This window comes from Bufo bufo, chromosome 3 (assembly GCF_905171765.1).
Source record: "Bufo bufo chromosome 3, aBufBuf1.1, whole genome shotgun sequence".
NCBI classification, from domain to species: domain Eukaryota; kingdom Metazoa; phylum Chordata; class Amphibia; order Anura; family Bufonidae; genus Bufo; species Bufo bufo.
The window spans coordinates 546,450,231-546,470,427 of NC_053391.1; the positions used below are offsets into that span (position 1 = coordinate 546,450,231).

The window sequence follows — 20,197 nt, forward strand, 5'->3', positions numbered from 1 at the left end:
TACATGAAAAGGAAAACATCAAAACGTTTAAAAATGTTTGATTAAATATTTTTGCTTCTTTTTGGTGATACATAGCTGTATTCTGATAAAACATAAAGAGCTATCGATAAAATATATAAAAAAGCGGAATTCAGATTTTTAAATTTTCCTACTTAATTGCACATAGTGCAACTAAACTAATATTTACGTTGCATAAATACAGTTAAGGGATGCTGGAGGAGAGACTAGAAGATGCAGTGTAGGCTGGTAGGGGTGTTCTTTACTTTGTTTATGCCTGTACTTATTTATTTTCGTTTTACACATTATTCTCCCTGGCTGTGATGCTGTCCAATCCAACCGCTCCCCAGCCTGAGAGAAGGAGAGTTGTTCTTGTGAGATTTGGTAAATCTCAGGAGAAAAGGCTACCCAAGTAAGGGGTGGGTGGGTTAACATCAGCGTTATGTATTCCATTATGGCTTTCAGTTATAACGGAAAATAACGGAATCCATAAGACGGAAGTAAAAACGGAAGCCTTTAAAAGGCATTCAGTTTTGATTTGTCATAATAGAATTCTATGGGAATCACAACGGATCCGTCTGGTTCCCGTTATGCAATATAGAAAACAAAGTCCTGTCGACAGATCCATTATGATTCCCATAGACTTCTATTATGACGGAAAGCAAAACTTCTTTTAAAGGCTTCTGTTTTGCATTCAGTCATAATACAAGTCTATGGGTAGCATAACGGATCCATCCTGGTTTCCGTTACGCTGCCCATAGACTTGTATTATGAAGGATCAAAACAGAATGCCTCTTAAAGGCTTCCGGGTTGATTTCTGTCTTATTTTTATTTTATGCACTTATATAGCGCTACTATATTCCGCAGCGCTTTACAGACATTAGCATTGTGCTGTTCCCAATGGGGCTCACAATCTAAGGTCCCTATCAGTATGTCTTTGGAGTGTGGGAGGAAACCGGAGTACCCGGAGGTAACCTACGCAAACACCGGGAGAACATACAAACTCCATGCAGATGTTGTCCTTGGTCATATTCGAAACTAGGATCCCAGGGCTGCAAGGCACCAGTGCTAACCCCTGAGCCACCGTGCTGCCGTCTTATGGATTCTGTTATTTTCTGTTATATCCATAACGGAATATATAACGCTGATGTGGACCCACCCTAAGTACTATACTCTTGGCTTACCCTAGACCAGTGATGTCACGCTTACCGGTAAAATGGCCAGGGAATGGGACTGAGCTGCAATACCAAGCACAGCTGCTATACAATGTACGGAGCTGTGCTTGGTGATCTGCAAAAAGGCCACAAAGCACACTGGAGCTCCGGTGCCCCCTGGTGTCAGACCCCACTGATCAAATCCTGCTGACTTATTCAAAGAATGGGTCATCAGTTTAAAATTTTTTGGAAAACCCCTTTAATACGTCTGCAAGTAGTCCATACAGGGACAACTTATGGAAGCCTGTATTCTGTGCATCGTCTAGTATTGAAAAATGATAATAAAAACATGATAGGAGTCGCCACTCTGAAAGCAGTAGGATGGAATTGTTCTGCAAAGTAAAGGAAGTGATTGTGGAGATAATGGATTTCTTGTACTGTAGTTCATTAATATAACAGTTACAGGAACTTCACTTAGCATTGGAAATAAAGTAATAGGTGCAGGAACTTGACTTGTTTGGCCACGGATGCCTCTCTCTCTGGGAATAGTCTGTAAAGCCCAGTTGCGCTGCAGGACTTATTGCAATGATTCCCAGAGCGCACACTTTTATGAAGCAATCCTATTTCAGAAATGTGATTTTTAATCATCTGTGAAGAATGTGGTTATTGCTCAATCTGTGCCGCGCTCTCAGGACACATTGCTTTTCTCATGGCGTGTGGGAGATAATTGTAAGTGCAAGATATTATCTGGGTCTGACTACAAGAGAATTATTTATTTGGGGATAATGGATCCGCACTGGTTAAATTAGTTCTAACTAAAGTGTATGATTAATGAGTGGGATTGAAGCAAGGACATTCAAAAAGTATTCAGCGTAAAAGTATAGACCTTTCCAAAGCGATATTCATTCAGAGCTTGTTACAATGAAGACATATGAACAAAGGAGGACCTAAATAACGTAGGACCCAACCACGGGAACCATACTCACAACCTGAAATATCCGCCTATACATTTTCTCACACATTTTCTCTCTGCCCTACTTTTATTACAGAATTAAAATTTATAAAGTGAGTTATTTCATAAAAATTGGCACAATTACAGGTAACACAGCCACTTTTCTATTGCCTCCTGTTCAGGGATAGTTCATTGTTGTCTGTGATCACCAACAAAAAGCTGATAGCAGGTAAATATATTGGCATTATTTATATTTACCCGGGATTTTATATTATTTTATTATTTATTTTTTGTATCTACCTCTTCTTGGTGACCATGATAAAGCACTGAACTAGTGTCTTACCCTTGTATGCGTAACTATGGCCTTTTTCATGAGATATCTTTGCTGAAAGATTTGGATTGCCCAATGAACGAGTGTTTGCTCGTTCATCGGGCAGTTGGTGGCAGTATTAGGGCTCGCGCACACGACCGTATGTATTTTGCGGTCCGCAGAACAACACGGATGACGTCTGTGTGCATTCCGTTTTTTGCAGAACAGAACAGCTGGCCCCTAAACAGAACAGCCATATTCTTGTGGATAATGCAGACAATAATAGGGCACATTAAACTTTTTTTCAGAACGGACATACAGAAACAGAATGCACGCGGAGTACCGTTTTATATATATATATATATTTTTTTTTGCGGAGTCATTGAAATTAATGATTCCGCATACGGTCCGCAAAAAAAAAAAAAAATGGACACGGAATGAAAATGCGTTCATGTGCATGAGCCCATGTAATAGACCATTTATATCCTTTACAGTGAATTAACATAATGACATCAGTTTCAGGCCTCATGCACATAACCGTATTCTGCATCTGCGTCCAGTAAGCATTTTTGTGGACTGCACACAAACTGCTTCGTTTCTGTGGGTCCACGGAGAGTACATGGATATCACCTGTGCGCTGTCTGTAATTATAGAACATGTCCTTTTTTTTCAGAACAGTAATATATAATGATGGGAGTGAGAAAAACGTGGTTGCATATGGAAGGTATCCATATTTTGTGGATCCGTGGTGTCAACCTGCTATTCCTCTGTTGATACATAGAGGATGACATGTATATTATGTCCAAGAGCTATTCTTTACTGAGTGCATGTCTTTCATATGTACGTTTAAAGGGAACCGGTCACCGGGATTTTGTGTATAGAGCTGAGGACATGGGTTGCTAGATGGCCGCTAGCACATCCGCAATACCCAGTCCCCATAGCTCTGTGTGCTTTTATTGTGTTAAAAAAATAACTATTTGATACATATGCAATCTCATATATGCAGACTCATCTCAGGTTAATTTTTATATGTATCAAATATTTTTTTTTACACAATAAAAGCACACAGAGCTATGGGGACTGGGTATTGCGGATGTGCTAGCGGTCATCCAGCAACCCATGTCCTCAGCTCTATACACAAAATCCCGGTGAGAGGTTCCCTTTAAACAAACTGCAGAACCCCTTTAATAGGCAACTATTCTCTATGTCAAGATTGTTACCATCAAAACATTTTCATAATGAAAATTATTTCCAAACCAAATATAATGGTAAATCATTTGAATATTGGCCTAGTTGAGTAAAGTGGAATAGCAAATGCTAAAAATAACAATGCGTAAGAACTGAATGCATTAATACAAGAAGCTAAACAAAAACTGCTTACATGAAAAATGAGTTTATGGGAGCAAGAATAAAAATAGACCACAATGCGAGCACTGCATACATATAAAATAATGAAGAAAACAATTCAATATTGAGCTTTGCAATGCAATTTCTACAGGGAAAAAGGGAAACAAAATATCACAACACCTTCTCCCTTGGCCCGCTAATCCCACAGGAGATGGTTTTATAACAAACCTTAAAATGATTATAGCTTCAGAGCTCTGAATACACTTTTACTTTACAGATTAAACAAAAAAATAATATAAATAAATAAATAAATAAAATAAAAGCTGCAAATACAGTCCCCCCCCCCCCCCAACCCCCCCAACAAAGAACATACAATAATATTTGAAGGTGAATTGAATGGCGCAGCCTAATTCTTCACAGCAGGGCTCAACAAATCTGCTGGGCAACAGATTTGCTGAAATATGCAGTGCCTATTATTTTCCCTCAAAGAGACTTCGCTGCACAGCATATTCCTACTATACCTGAAAAACTAAAATAAGTGGTCGGCAGCTGGAAATAAAGTTACCTGCTTCTAATGGATGAGTCTTCAGCAATTTCACACTCCAAAGATCAGATTAATCTGAAAAATGAGAAAAATAAATAAAAATCATTAAAGGTTTCTCAGAAGCAAAGTAAGAATACGTGGCAGTATAAATGTTTTGTATTCACATCAGTGTCCTAGAATAGACTAGTAGGCACTCTGTGTGCCACCATATGGCCATCTATAAAGCATAGTATTTTTTCTTTTGTAATATTACATATGATTGAGCATGGCACAATTTTTTTTTTCTCACGGATTCTCATAAGCACAGTAGGTAGAAAGTACCCTAGGTCGTGTTCATACAAAGCAGTGTAGTACAGTTTATTTTTTCCTTTTAACCAAACCCTTTATGTATCCTGAAGGGAAGAACATAAAAAAAAAGAACGTCTAAAGCACTTTGTGCAGCAGAATAAAAATAATAATATTGTAGAGACATAAACCAGCACCCATAAAATGGATGTAATCATTGACAGTAGTGCCCAATGATCCACCAGACTCCAGAACACGAGTATGCTCGTTCCATTTATTGAGGATAAAGACTTATTGAAAACCTATTTCACCCATGTCAAAAAGTAACTGCCCTCCTGAACATAATAACTGGTTGTTCCACCCTTGGCTGTAACAACTGCAATCAAACGTTTCAATAACTTGTGACAAGTCATTTACGTTGCTGTGGAGGAGTTTTGGCTGTCTCTTCTTTACAGAACTGTTTTAAAGGGATTATCCCATGATTAATGTAAAAAAAAAAGTAAAAAAAAATTTAATCAAAAGATCATATAGCCCATGACAACCTCTTTCTAACAAAGCTAGAACCAGCCCTGCACCTCACATGGATCCAGAGATCTCCCCATTCAATGCTCTGCTAGATTTATATCAAGCTGGCAGCTCAAGGGGAGTGTCTTTCCTGCTGCAGCTAAGGGGGCGTGTCTCAGCTCTCCCTATCACAGCTCAGGAGGCAGCTGAAGGATGAAACTGAGCATGTGCGGCCATCTCAGTGAGCAGGACAAAGAAATAAGGGGAAACAAAAAAACAGCAGGTGGCGCTATACTGATACACTTTATCCAATTGCTGGTTTAAAACCTGTAGAATATTTTTTGTTGGGCAACCCCTTTAATTTGGCTACATTAGAGGATTTTCGAACATGGTTCTGCCACAGTATCTCAATGGGATTCAGGTCAGGACTTTGACTGAACCACTCCAAAACATTAATTTGGTTTCTTTTGAGCTATTCAGAGGTGGACATGATTGTATGATTCTTCTCATTGTCCTGCTGCATAACCCAACTTCAGTAGAACTCATGGTTCAGTAGAATTCATGGTTTCAGGTATGATTTCAAGTTGTCCAGGTCTTGCAAAAGCAAAGCAGTCCCTGATCATCTCACTATGCGAACTGTTGGTATGATATGATGCTATTATAGTGGAATGCAAGGTTAGCGTTACACCAGATGTAACTTGAACACTTAGTCCACAGATTATCCCCGATATGGTGGGATTATTTTAAACATAATTAAAGGGTTTCTGTCATGAGAAATAACATTATGTAGCTGACTGACATTAGCGATATGCTAATGTCCGCAGTACATAACAGTACGCTTTATAACTCCCTGCCTGCCGCCGTTCTCTTATAATACAATGAGCCTCTAGGTGCTATTAGGGCGTTGCTTCAGCAGCTAGAGGCTTGGTTTAAGCACCTTTTGGCACGCCCAGGTCCAGTTGATTGACTTTCGAGTTCTCCTCATCGTCCCGTTTAATATTTGGCGCAGGCGCAGTGAGTGAAGGAAGCGCTCCTGCTACCGGCTTCCTCACTGCGTCAAAGGAAGCCAGCAGCAGGAGCGGGTCCTTCACTCACTGCGCCTGCGTCGAATACTAAACTGGACGGCGCAGGATTTACGGGACACTGAGGAGAACTCGAAAGTCAATCAACTGGACCTGGGCGTGCCAAAGGGTGCGTAGACCAAGCCTCTAGGTGCTGAATCACTGCCTTAATAGCACCTAGAGGCTCATTAGCATATTTTAAAAGTCTTTATTTTAAGAGAACGGCGGCAGACAGGGAGTTATAAAACATACTGTTATGTTCTGCGGACGTTAACACATCGCTAATGTCAGTCAGCTACATAACGTTAATTCTCATGACAGAAATCCTTTAAATTTGGATATAGCTAGGGTGCAATACTTTGTATGAAAGGTAGATGGCAACAGAGGGGACCTAGTGTTCAGATGTACACTATGAGGGTATATACATACGTCACACTCTGCTAAACCACGTCATATTCCTATTGGCTTATTTGTATTTTTAGGTTGTACCAGTGACACTCAGGTTTTTCACTAATAAATGGTGTCTTCTGCTGTTTGCGGTTGGATGAGCTGGAGGAGGATTCACATATCACCATGTCTTCTCATTCTTTTGCCCCTAGACTACATTTTAAGATCTGGAGCATTGCAGACATGGTTAGATCCCTTGTTTAGGAATCATACAAAAATTGTACCACAACATCCCTAAAGTCTTGGGAGTATCTAGGTGTTTTTTGTTTTCTATACACATGTAAGATGAGCCTTTGTGTTCTTTTTGGTCATCAGTGGATTGCAACTCCCCCATGAATGTCATTTTAGTCCACCATCTGTCTTATAGTAGAATAATGTTCAATGACCTTAGCTGAGGCAAGTGAGTTACTGATGGGCTCTTGGTGACATTTTGATAGGCTGGCCACTCCTAAAGAAAGTTCACCAAGTCTTCTACATTTGTGAATAATGGCTCTCATTGTGGTTTGCTGGAGTCCCAGAGTCTTGGGAATGGCTTTGGAATCCTTTCAAGACTGGTAAATTTCATTGACTTTGGTTGGCATCAGTATTTGAATCCCTTCAGAATGTGGCATCATGTGCTGCTTTTTGAGACCTTCTAGTTTACTTCACATTGGCAGACAGGTTTTATTTAAAGGGGTTGTCTCATTTTAGACATTAGTGGAATATTGCTAGGATATGACATCAGTGTCAGAAAGGTGTGGGTCCCACCGATGGGACTAGCTCCTATATTTAGAGCAGGGCCTCCAAAGTGAAGAAGGGTGCAAGCGCGCCACTCTCCATTCACTTCTATGTGAGTTCCGAAAATAGCTGAGAGCTTACTTCGTTATTTCCAGTCCAATAAAGAAGTGGCTGTGCATGTGTGGTTTGCCCTCCACTTACTTCTATGAGAGTTCTGAAAATAACAAAGCGCGCTCATCTGGCTATTATCAAAACCCCCCAAAAAATGAATGGAGAGCTCACTGTGCATACACTGCACGCAATCCTTTGTTTTATAGGCCCCCGTTCCATCGATGCATTGTACTTATTTTGAGCTAAAAATTATTTTTTCAATTGGTCTTTATTAAAAATATAAAAATTCCTTGTGTGTACATTGCTGTATAGCCGCCTGTGGATTTTCTGTCTTTTCCGTCATCTGGGGAGCCGACGGACTCCTTATCTCTGCTCTCTGACATTTTATTAACACTCATCAAAATGCAATCCTTATTTTACTGCTAAGAAGGTGGCTTAAATAAGAATTTATGACTTCTTAGTAATGTAGAGAAAAGGGTTATTAGATGATGGAACACAGTGAAAATACCAGTCCCACAGTTAGAAAAACAGTTAACCCTTTGTGACAGAATAGCTCAATATTTTTAATAAAGGCCAATTGAAAATATGATTTTTAGCCAAAAATAAGTGAAATGCAATCAAACAAAAATTGCCTCCAAAAGGCATACATAGCCTTTTAAGTGATGTTTAGATTCAACAGGTCTGTCAGTAATCATGCCGAGGTGTGGCTTGTGAAGTTGGACAAAACTTGGCTGCCTGGTTGATGAATTAGATAAGGAAGCAATCTCCTTCAAAAAGGGCCAGGAAGGGCTGAACAGTATTTTATCTTCCATACATTCATTTATTCCTTAAGCTCTGTAGTAGGGAGCTGCAGGAACTCTCCTTCATAAAGCATTCACGTATACAGCTCCGAAGCCTAACAGGAACTTGTGGCCAAGAACCCAATCGGCAGCCTTTTCATTGCATCAGTCTCATCCAGTTCTGAAGACAAGTTGGGTAAAATGGATCTTGCAGTATTCTAATCTTGGGTCGAGCTAGTCAGGTGTCAGAAGAAATAAGAACATGAGATGATTGTGGCTCTAAAGCCACATTGTGGTTACCTTGGATATAGAGCACCTAAACAATCAAATTGTGCTCCATCCATACAATACAGTACTTACCACTATATATATATATATATATATATATATATATATATATATATATATATATAGAGATAGATATAGTGATCCTTTCCAGGAATCTAAATATTCATGGCCAGCAGCATGCAAGAGCACAGATAAAGCCTGTGTCCCTTTAAGCCAAGTAAAATGTAAAGCCTTATATGCCAAGGCTGAAGCTATTAGCGAGATCAATATTTCTTCCACTTCCCTAATAAATCATTATATTACAGCACTAATGCAGGATGAGAATATCCCAGCTAACCATGCAAAGCTTCCATATCGGTAGGAAAGAAAACATTTAAATTACAGCTGCCTAATTGGTGTACAAAGAGGAGCTGCAGGATACTGTTCCCTGCGCAGCATGACATGCAGCGGTTTCAAATCAATATCTGTAGAAGTGGGGGGAGGGGGGATTGAAAGAAGAAATAAAATGTGTCAAAACAGTTTTTTTCTCCTGACCCTTCCAAGTCATACACAAACATGAGGAGACGAAGAGCTACACCTCTAATGATGATGAAAATTATTATCCTGGGGTAAGATACATTCCACTCCACAACACTCCAGCCTGGATAAATGCTTTGAGACGTATTCTGCAGAAGGAAGTGCATCCCAAGTGAAACACAATTTCCACATATTGACGTCTTAATGCAAATGACTGTGCTTGGATTTATCAAGTGTGGCATATATATATCTGCTCGGCCTGGCTACTGCTGCTGAGCTTTGTTTCACACTCACTAAACCCAAGCAGAAATATGCAAACTATACCATTTCAGTATACGCCATGGAATTACTACTGCCAGGGAGTACGTGATTCATGTACTTATTTCTCTTCACAGACATCTATATTACTATCAACACTACAATAAGTGGATGAGAAGTGAATAGGTAAAGTATTATAGTAAAGGCCAGTTATATAGAGGAACAGCATAGTGCCCATACTGTATACCTCAATTTAAAGGGGTTGTCCAGCACAATATTGAATTTTTTAGATAAGGGGGAGAAAGGAGTTTACAAAAAAAAAAAAGGTTTCCCCTCACCCCACTGCCAATATGACACATAACTGATCCTGCTGGTCCTAGTTTCCTGGTTTGGGCTTTACATGGAGGAGATGGCATAAGATGCCAGTGATTGGCTGAGTGGGGATTTCCTGTCGGGAATAGGAGTCAGAAACCACCTCTGGACAACCCTTTATAGGGGTTTCCCAATCTTAGACATATATGGCATATCCTGTGGTAATAAAGTAATAGCAGGGATTTCCACCTCTAGGTTTCTCCTTAGGGCTCATGTACACAAACGTATTTTCTTTCCATGTACGTTCCGTTTTTTGCGGACCATATGCGGAACTATTCATTTCAATAAGTCCGCAAAAAAAGAAATATGGAAATTACTCCATGTGCAATCCGTTTCTGTGTGTCTATTTCCATTCCGCAAAAAAAAACAGAGCATATCCTATTACTGTTTGCATTATGGACAAAAGATAGTACTGTTCTATTAGGGGCAAGCTGTTCCATACCGCAAAATACGGAATGCACACAGACGTCATCTGTATTTTTTGCGGACCACAAAATACATACGGTCATGTGCATGAGCCCTTAGCCTAAGAGTGGACGCCCCGACTGATGCTTTCTCCAGACATAGAATATACAAGCCTAAGTCTAATAATAGATGTGGCACATCTATTGTGATCCCCCACTCACAATAGGTTATTGTCAAAGCTTATCTATTCCTTCCTTGCACAATGACTTCTGCACAGGGCATAGAGCATGCCTAGAAAACTCGGACATAGACGTCAATAGGGTCCCCCTGACTATTGTGTCTATGGACCATGGGGCTGCCATAAAGAAATGTTCTTAATAATATGTAAATGCTGCTAAGAACAGCTCAGGAAAGATGGCCGCCCCCATAACCATGTTCAGGAAACAGAATACAAAAATCTGTAATCAGAAAAGAAAGAAAGATTAGAAAAAATGGAGATGTGTGTTACCATCTGGTTTTAACTGGCAGAAAAAAAAACATTTGAGTGACCCGTTTCCTTAAAGGGCTATTATCTGCAGTACTACATTAGTAGTAGGAGGCCAGATTGTTTCATTTCATATTGCACCCCGCTACCTCTCTGCACGCTGGATTAGTCCAGACTGCTGAGCTTGTGCTCAGAATGTCCTCTCTGCTATATGTGCAAACTCAGGTGTCCACACTATGCAATCCAGCGCAGCTCCGCAAGCACACAGCGAGGGAATGAGGTGTGCGGTATGAAAATAAAACATTCTTCTAGAGTCCTTATTTGAGGTGCCCGACTCCCTGTAAATTATGCCAGTAGCTGTCATAAACACTAACTTGTAGAAATTGGGGTAGTGACCTATATTTCAGCAACTGAACTTGAACATTTTTGAAACTATTTACAGAACTTCAAAATGAAAATGCATTAAAAAGTGAAAGCAGTTGGAAAGTCACAAATGTAAGACAATGTTTTAGTTATTTTATATATTTCTGTAACAATCTATTCCATAGAGCGCGTCATCCCATCCATCGGTCCATGTATACATTAGGGATCAGGATAAATACAATGTTGATTCAGCACCACTTTATTGGGGTTTACATTAAAAGTTCCTGTACCATGATGCTGGGTACTACCAATGCATTTCAATCAGAAAACAGATCTTACTCATGGTATGCATTGGAGCTCACAATCTCAGTCTCAATCAGTATTTTCTTGGTGTGTGAGGAAACCCATGAAAACATAGCGAGATCATAAAAACTCCATACAGAATTATCCCTGGTCAGGTTTGAATCCAAAAGCTCTGCGATACAAAGCAACAGTGCTAAACCCTAAGACACTGCGTCAACCACATGATCATTAAATGGGCTGCCACTCCTTTACAAGAGATGGGCCACCAATAAATGATCGGAGGAGTAGCTCTGGGAGTTGGCACCAGAACAACTGCAGCACTGCTCCTATTCACTTCAAAGGAAGGTGCAGGAGCTGCTGCAAAACAGCCGACCTAAGGCTAGACCATCTCTTGTAAAGGAGGGGCAACCCTTATAGGGGGCCTGAAACTACAGTCAGTTAAAAGGGAAAGTCAGGAGAAGTTTATAGGCATTTGAAAACTATTGATGAGAGTTTACATAAAGTATTACAATATTAGAAGAGGCTAAGATGTCTGCAATGATCAACTGATGCCAAATTATCTTTTTCAATTTTATAATATGAGGGGGGGTGATAAAAAAAGAAAAAGGAACAAATGACACTGGAGGGTAAGGCTACATGCACACGACCATATGTGTTTTGCGGATCTGCAAAAAAAAAAACAGATGACATACGTAAGCCATCCGTTTTTTTTTTTGCAGATCCATTGTAACAATGCCTAAAACAGACAATAGGACAAGTTCTGTTTTTTTTGCGGGGCTATGGAACGGACATACTGATGCAGACAGCACACGGTCTGCTGTCCACCTTTTTTCCAGACCCATTGAAATGAATGGGTCTGCATCCTATCCGCAAAAAAAATGGAACGGACAAGGAAACAAAATACGTTTGTGTGCATGAGGCCTAAAAGGAGTAGTTTAAGCGAGCATAATGCCCTGGCTTCTGATGTCATTTTATTTTTCTTGCATTAGAAGGAAGTAAAAGAGAGGTCTGCGTTGGATATTGCCAAGAACATGAGAAGATTCATACGTCTATGACAGGAGGGCGGCTGAAGTGGGATTACTCTTCTGCAGGCAATGAAATTAACACTAAATGAACAAGAAAAAAAAAGGTGTTTAATGCTTGTTCTTGCAGAGCCATCAATACCATCAATTCATGTGACATCCCATTATACTATTCATTGTGCGAGTCAACTCACTGCTGCTGGTAAACAATGATGGAGTCATGATTCGTGCAGGAAATTATGATGGATCGCTCAAACATTTGATAAGGGATTTGTAAGCATAAGGATAAGATATGAAAAAGAGCAACAGTCTTGTCACTGACAATAGCACAGACAAAACACTGAGTGTCTGCACAGATAAACCCATGCACAAGTCCCCCCCACCGCATAGAGCGCTGCTTACTAGAGTCATTGCTCATGGCCACCTGGCGTTGTACTCTGACTAGATGTATAAAGGTGTAGTCTGGAACCAAGTCCTTAAATTAACATTTTACTAACTGTAGTAAGAGCCACTATGACTAGTGTTGAGCGAACTTCTGTTTTAAGTTCGGCGTCTAAAGTTCGGCTTCCGGTTAGCGGAGGATCCCGATATGGATTCCGAATTCCGTTGTGGTCCGTGGTAGCGGAATCAATAATCGGCCATTATTGATTCCGCTACCACGGACCACAACGGAATTCGGAATCCATATCGGGATCCTCCGCTAACCGGAAGCCGAACTTTAGACGCCGAACTTAAAACAGAAGTTCGCTCAACACTAACTATGACTTGATGTTGTGCAGTTTTTTTTATTCTTCCTGCTAGAAGCTATAAATGAATTGCTTGCAGATTGCCATAAAAGGTCTAGCTAAGCGTTACCAGTTTAGGTGTGTCCCCCTGCACAGTCTGGGATGATTCCATCAGTGCTGCCTGTGTCAGACTGTGCAGGGACACACCATAAACTGGTAACAGTCATCTGGATCTTCATTGCAAATTGCTAGCAATTAATAACTTCTAACAGGAATAATAAAGGAATGACACAACTTAGGCTACTTTCACACTTGCATTCAGAGCGGATCAGTCTGCTGTCTGCACAGACGGATCCGCTCCTATAATGCAGACGTTTGGATCCGTTCAGAACGGATCCGTCTGCATTATAGCTTAGAAAAAATTCTAAGTGTGAAAGTAGTTCAGACGGATCCGTCCAGACTTTACATTGAAAGTCAATGGGGGATGGATCAGTTTGAAAATTGAGCCATATAGTGTCAAATTCAGAGCGGATCCGCATCCACTCAGAATGCATTAGGGCAGTACGGATGCGTTCGGGACCGCTTGTGAGCCCCTTCAAACGGAGCTCACAAGCGGCGCCCCGAACGCTAGTGTGAAAGTAGCCTTAGTCATAAAAATAGATGCTCCAGAATTATTACATGGGGAATGCAAGTATTTACTACAACACAGTCCTCTTTATAGAGTCACTGTACTTTCACACTACTTTACACAAATCAATAGTACAAGCGACCACTAGAAACTTTGTGATATGTTTTATTAGAATTAATGTCTAGTTTTCATCATCTCGATGTTTACCTCTACTCTTCCCCCCTTGCTAATTGTTTTTCATGTTTTAAATTCCATCTCCCGACAGAAGCACCACAGAAGGATCATATTACATATGTCTATACAAGTCTATGGAGAGGGGAGGGGGGAGAAGAGAAGCAGGATGAATGAGATGGCACTCAAAGAGAGACACTACAGAGACTGCACAGCTACAGGAGATTTTAAATCAAATCAAATAAGCTTTATTGGCAGGACTAAATACATTTTAGCATTGCCAAAGCAAGTGGGAAATAATTGGGTAAGGTTGGGGGATGGGGACATATACAGGGTGGGGGTATAGGAGTCCATGGTATATCAGGCTCCTCTCAGTCTATGGCAGGCAGTAATATATTGTGCTGCTGTGGCCAGTGTGTTCTCCTCTTCCCCCAGCAGTATGGAGAGTCTCTCTTCCTCCTCCATAGAGATGAAGTCTGGGCAGAGATCAGACAGTCTCCTGAGGTGAGTCTCCCTCAATGCTGAGTATTTGGGCCACCGCAGCAGGAAATGAGCCTCATCCTCTATGGCCTCCTGGTCGCACTGCTGGCACAGTCTGCTCTCCCTGGGCATGTACCTCTGTCGGTGATGCCCGGATTCAATGAGCAGGCTGTGGGCGCTCAGTCTGTACCAGGTCAGGATCTTTCGGTCTTTTGGATTGGGGAGTTTCTCCAGATATGGGGCCAATTTGTACTCCCTCTGCAGGCTCTAGTATACTGTCAGCTTCTGGGATGTTCTTATGTCGTTCCTCCAGACGCTAATATACTCCTCTTATATAGAGAGAGATTTATATATCTTATGACAAGTGCTAAATTCACAACCAGTACAGGTCTGTACCTCTCTTCATTATCCTGAAGCATACTTTTAAGTAAAAGGAGCTTCTCCTCTACTTCCTGTGTGTGCAGGAAGGCAGCTAGTCTCCAACCACCATGTTTGCATGTTCAGAATGTGCAGAGAAAAACTGCTAAAATGCCAGATACAACTGATATACTGGAACAGAACTTGTGTTATTCCCCATGTACACACACTGCACTAATGATTAATGCAGAGTTTGTTGAAAGGTTAGGTATGCTTCAAAGAACATGTCCATTGTAGCAAATACTTGTATTCCAAATGAAACTGCATAAAAACTAAATGTCACCAGAAAAAATCACATGATTTGTTTTAATGTTCAGGTCAGTAGCTATATTTACAAAAAACTAAAAATAAAATTGTGATGTTTTTGCACCGACCACTAGGCCTAATTATATGTTGATACTTCCTGTTCTGTACAGGTAACTTTTCAGTAGTCATCTCAATAGCATCAGAGGCAGAATTACAATGACAGATATGACAGTAGTATAGATAACACAGAATCCACCGTATCACATCTCGTATATTCTCTCCTGACCTCAGCACAATTGCACAGGTCACAGAGCATTCCTAGAAAAGTTAATGAGGTCCACTCCTGACCATTGTGTCCATGTGGCTGCTTGCTAAGAACAGGGAGTCTTGACAGATTTTTTGGCTTGGTGACCAGCGGGATTATGATATTATATAAATGAAACATGGAAAAAAAATAAAATGTAAACATAAAAATTTCAACAAATTCTCAATAGGTTATTTTGGCTCAGATTTACTAACCCTAAAGATAGTGTTCGCTTAGAAAGGCTGTCTAGACCTGAACAGTGGCTCAGGCTGGATAATAACATGTGATGCAGGATAGACACTTCTCAAAGACTCTATACCAACTATTAGCATTTTGAGACAGATTTTTACACCAGAACTGCGACAAAATGTTGGTGAAAAATTGTGCATCGTAGGCCCAGCCAGCCCTCTTTCCCACCCGCTATCTGTTAAGTCTGCCTCCTGGTGGAGCATGTTGGGGGGGGGAGAGTATAGAAACCTTAGATAGAAACCTTAGATGCTCCAAACTGCATCACTTTCTCAGATAGATGTTTGGCGCAGACAGATTACTAAATCTGGGCTCTTGTGTTTTGCCATTATTATTTCTACTGAAAACTAAGAGTAAACTAATAGCTGCGTCTCACCATTCATCTCAACAATGAGGTGTGCTCCTATAAACTAAGGTCCACACACTCGTCTAAAGCTGATCAAAACAGACAATTTCAACCAAAATGATGATTCGTGAGGCGAAATTTAACAAGTGATTGTTTTAGCCCATCATCGTCTACAAAGAAGTCGTCTGCGTTTAAAAATTTGGGTTGATAACTGGACAAAAGAACAAACCCAGAAAGATGTTTCAGCCCTCGTCCAGTGTCACTGAACATGTATAGCAAATAATGGCAAAGGCGGCGAGAAAGGCGCTCATACGGTAAGTACATCAATTAGCATTGCCCTCACTAAGGGGAGAGAGTTTGCTCATCTATTTGTGTTACACCAGATTGGGCACAAACCACAATGAAGGCCAAATGAAGGAAGTTACTGGTTTGTGCAGCCAAACTTGTCCGATAACCTTTGGGCGGGAGCCAAGCCGCCGGTCGGGTAAGTAGTAATACTAAAGACACGCTGGACCATAGAAGTCAAGCGAGCAAGAGGACAACACGCGGCGCAGAACCACAACCAGGAGTCAAATGAATTCCAATTTATTCATAGACATAGGTCTATGAATAAATTGGAATTCATTTGACTCCTGGTTGTGGTTCTGCGCCCTGTGTTGTCCTCTTGCTCGCTTGACTTCTATGGTCCAGCGTGTCTTTAGTATTACTGAACATGTATGGCCAGTTTGGACAGCAGCAGTGCCCAACATGGACTTAAATGTGTTGTATGAATCTCCAAACCATCATTCACTATACGTGTATGGCCACCTCACACCGATTGTAAGGCAGGGATACCCATTATTGACATGAGAAACGGTAATGCCTAGTTATCAATGTATTCATACATTTCCGGGAGGAATAACTGAAGAACAATACAGAGGAGTCTGACTAGAAACGGTTAATCCTCGCCACTGTTGTTTTTTTTTCATATTTATATAAAGTATGCACGATAATATAAACTTCATATCGTTTACTTTCCAAATGAAATTTCCTTCTTTAAAGTGGGGTTGTGTCATAACACCTCACTTCTACTTTGCCTTTTATTCCTATATTTTGCTTTCCATTAACAACATTTTCTACCGGGAAAACATATAATCTACATAAGTGTCGCCATTGTCCGCAATTGTTAGGAGGTTCTCATAGCTCTTCCACACTGAACTTTATACCATTTTCGTAAAAAAAATAAAAAATAAAAAAGAAGTGCTGTTGCCTGGCTTCCCATATCAACAGAATAATTTTGTTCGGAAGACTGACATTTCTGGAAGTAACCTTTATACATTAGTACAAGTAAAAAGTTTGTGCAGGAAGACACAGAAAAATAAAACCAGAAAAACTACTGCTTGTCCAGAAACCGCTCAAGATCGTATGTACAGTTACTCAAATTGTTATATGAATTATAGCTATACCTAGATACAATATGCCTAAAACAAACAAAAGCCCTTCCATATAGTTGCTAAAAATTCTCTTTAGAGATCTATTTAGGCTCTGTTCACACTAGCACCATAGCTTCAGTTAACAGCAGAGCTATTTCAGCCAATAAAGGTGTATTCCCATCTAAGACATTGATGGCATATCACTAAGATATATCATCAATGTCAGATACGTTCAGGTAATACACTGGGACAGGCCCCTATCTAAAGAACGTGGCTCCCCCAAGTGAAGAAAAGCACACCGTGCATGCGTGGCATGCTCTCCATTCACTGGTACGGAAGTTCGGAAAATAGCTTACTCTGCAATTTTTGGAAGTCCCAAAGCAGTGAATAGAGAGCACACCACGCATACATGGCCACCTCTCTATTCACCGCTATGGGACTGCCAGAAATAGGCTGTTTTCATGAACTCCCATGGCAGTGAATGGAGGGTGGCTGTGCATGCATGGCTGCTCTCCCATCACTTCAGAGGGTCCTGTTCGGGAGAAAGGTGCACGTCCCAGAGGTGGGACCCACACCTATCTTCCCTGATGGGAATAACCCTTTAACCACCTAATGCCTTATGCACACGACCGTTTTCCGGGTCCCCACCTGAGCCGCAGTTTTTGCGGCTCGTGTGCGGACCTATTCACTTCAATGGGACCGCAAAAGATGCGGACAGCACTCAGTGTGTTGTCCGCATCCGTTGCTCCGTTCCGAGGCCCCGCAAAAATAATATAGCATGTCCTATTCTTGTCCGTTTTGCGGACAAGAATAGGCATGTCTACAATGGGCCGCCCGTTCCCTTCCACAAATTGCGGAAGGCACACGGACGGCTTCCGTTTTTTGCGGATCCGCAGTTTGCGGACTGCAAAAAACGGCACGGTCGTGTGCATGTAGCCTAACTGTTTTGCCGGAGTCCAGCTCCGGCAGTGGGAAAAGTAGCTAACTGGAGGGGGAGGGCTGCTTTAGATGCTGCCATCTCCTGAATGGTTGCAGCTAGAAACATGCAACTGGTCTTGTTTGAAAGCGGACCTTCCAGGCTTTCATATAAGACCAGAATGACAGCTAAAGTCAAGCAACTGAGGCGAAATCACTGTTAAAAATAGAGTCAGGAATATTTGCGGGTAAAACCTGTTTTTACTTTCACTTTCAGCTGCATTCACAGCTGTCATTCTGGTATTCTGAATGTCAGCTTTCAAACAAGACCAGTTGCATGTTTCTAGCTGCTACCATTCAGGAGATAGCAGCATCTAAAGCAGCCCTTCCCCCCTCCAGTTAGCTATTTTTTGCACTGCTGGAGCTGGACTGGGGCAAAATCATCTAGGGTTTCAGGCTACTTACACATAAGTGTTTTTTCTGGATCCGGCAGGGCTCAGCAAAAACCCTTCCGTTACTGATAATACAACCCTATGATGGATCTCAATACCGGAAAACATTAAAGCTAGTGTGAAAGCAGCCTAAGAAAGCCATCAATACAGCATTCACAGAGATTACCATCCAAGTCTGCAAGAATGAATTTATCACTTTTGTTACTCCCATTCCTTTGTCCCTTCTTATTGCTAGCCTGCAGGAAGTTAGAAATTGCAGATGGAAGTTATTAAAGGTGTTTTATGAGATCCAAAAAAAAAAAAGTCTTTATTGGGGCTGGAAATTATCCAAGATTTTAAAATTAGACTCACTCAATGCTCATTCTTTCGCCATTCCAGTAGCGCCAAAGGTCCCAGCAGTGCTTGTTTTCAGCCCAGCAGTGACTACTCTATGTGACTGCTGCAGCCAGCCAGTCACGAGCCTTGGCAGTCACAAGAGGGAGCCAGGCACGTTAAGGATGTAGCAAGACCAATGCTGCAGCAATGACTATCCCTACTACCCCAGCTGACCACTGAGGCCATCAACTGGCTGCAGAAATCATATGAAGTAGGTGATGTCATCACATCAGCACCAGAAACCAGCAATAATGAGACCACCACAGCAGCGCTCTTAGGCTACTTTCACACTAGCGATTTTGCTGGATCCGGCAGGGTTCAGCAAAAAACGCTTCCGTTACTGATAATACAACCATCTGTATCCATTATGAACGGATCCAGTTGTATTATTATTAACATACCCAAGACAGATCCGTCATGAACTCCATTGAAAATCAATGGGGGATGGATCAATTTTCTATTGTGTCAGAGAAAATGGATCCGTTCCCATTGACTTGCATTGTGGGTCATGACGTCTTGCAACCCAAGACGGAAAGCAAACCGCAGCATGCTGTGGTTAGCTCTCCGGTATGAGAACAGAATGCATTTTGGAGCATTCCGTTCTGTTCAGTTACGTTTTGTCACTATTGACAATGAATGGGGACAAAACGGAAGCATTTTTTCCCGGTATTGAGACCCTATGACGGATCTCAATACCGGAAAACATTAACTTAAGTGTGAAAGTAGGCAAAAAAATTTTTTTATTTAGATCCAAGATTTCTGCGGTTCCAGAAAACCCTTTTAACATACTCTATATGACTGCAAAGTTTAGTTTGTTTGTAAAAAAAAAAAAGGCAACATTATCATTTGATAACTTTCATTTGATACAGAAAACTGTTGCACAGCTGAACATGGGCTTTAAGACAAAAAAAACACACAAAAAAACCCACAACAACAACCACCTTACAAATGAAACATCAAGTAAAGAGAAAAAAACGCATCCACTGCAAATCTCTTTTAGGAAGTCCAGGATGAAGCCTCATTACAAATGGGTTTCAGGCCTTCATCTCAGGAACAGCAGGTCATAACCAGTGTGCTTGGTTGCTTGCCTAAAGCCTAGCAGATACTGTGCTTCCAACTATGTCAATATAATGCCTTCATCAGAAAGTCCTCAAAGCTCTATGGACATTGCAGCTTAAATACTGTCCTCAATTTCCAGTCCACTTGATAAGACGTGCAAAGTAACTTGTGACCTCAGGGATACTTTGGTAGTAAAAATTTG

The 20,197-nt window shown here is 41.0% G+C and overlaps 1 protein-coding gene across 2 annotated transcripts in view; it reads right to left on the reverse strand.

Annotated features, from left to right (window-relative positions):
- Positions 1 to 20,197, reverse strand: part of ENOX1 (ecto-NOX disulfide-thiol exchanger 1) — a 475,770-nt gene that overhangs the window by 357,165 nt on the left and 98,408 nt on the right. For both annotated transcript variants that reach the window (XM_040425425.1, XM_040425426.1), the window contains exon 3: positions 4,326 to 4,379. The gene's annotated coding sequence lies outside the window, so the exon portion shown is untranslated. The remainder of the gene's footprint in view (positions 1 to 4,325; positions 4,380 to 20,197) is intronic.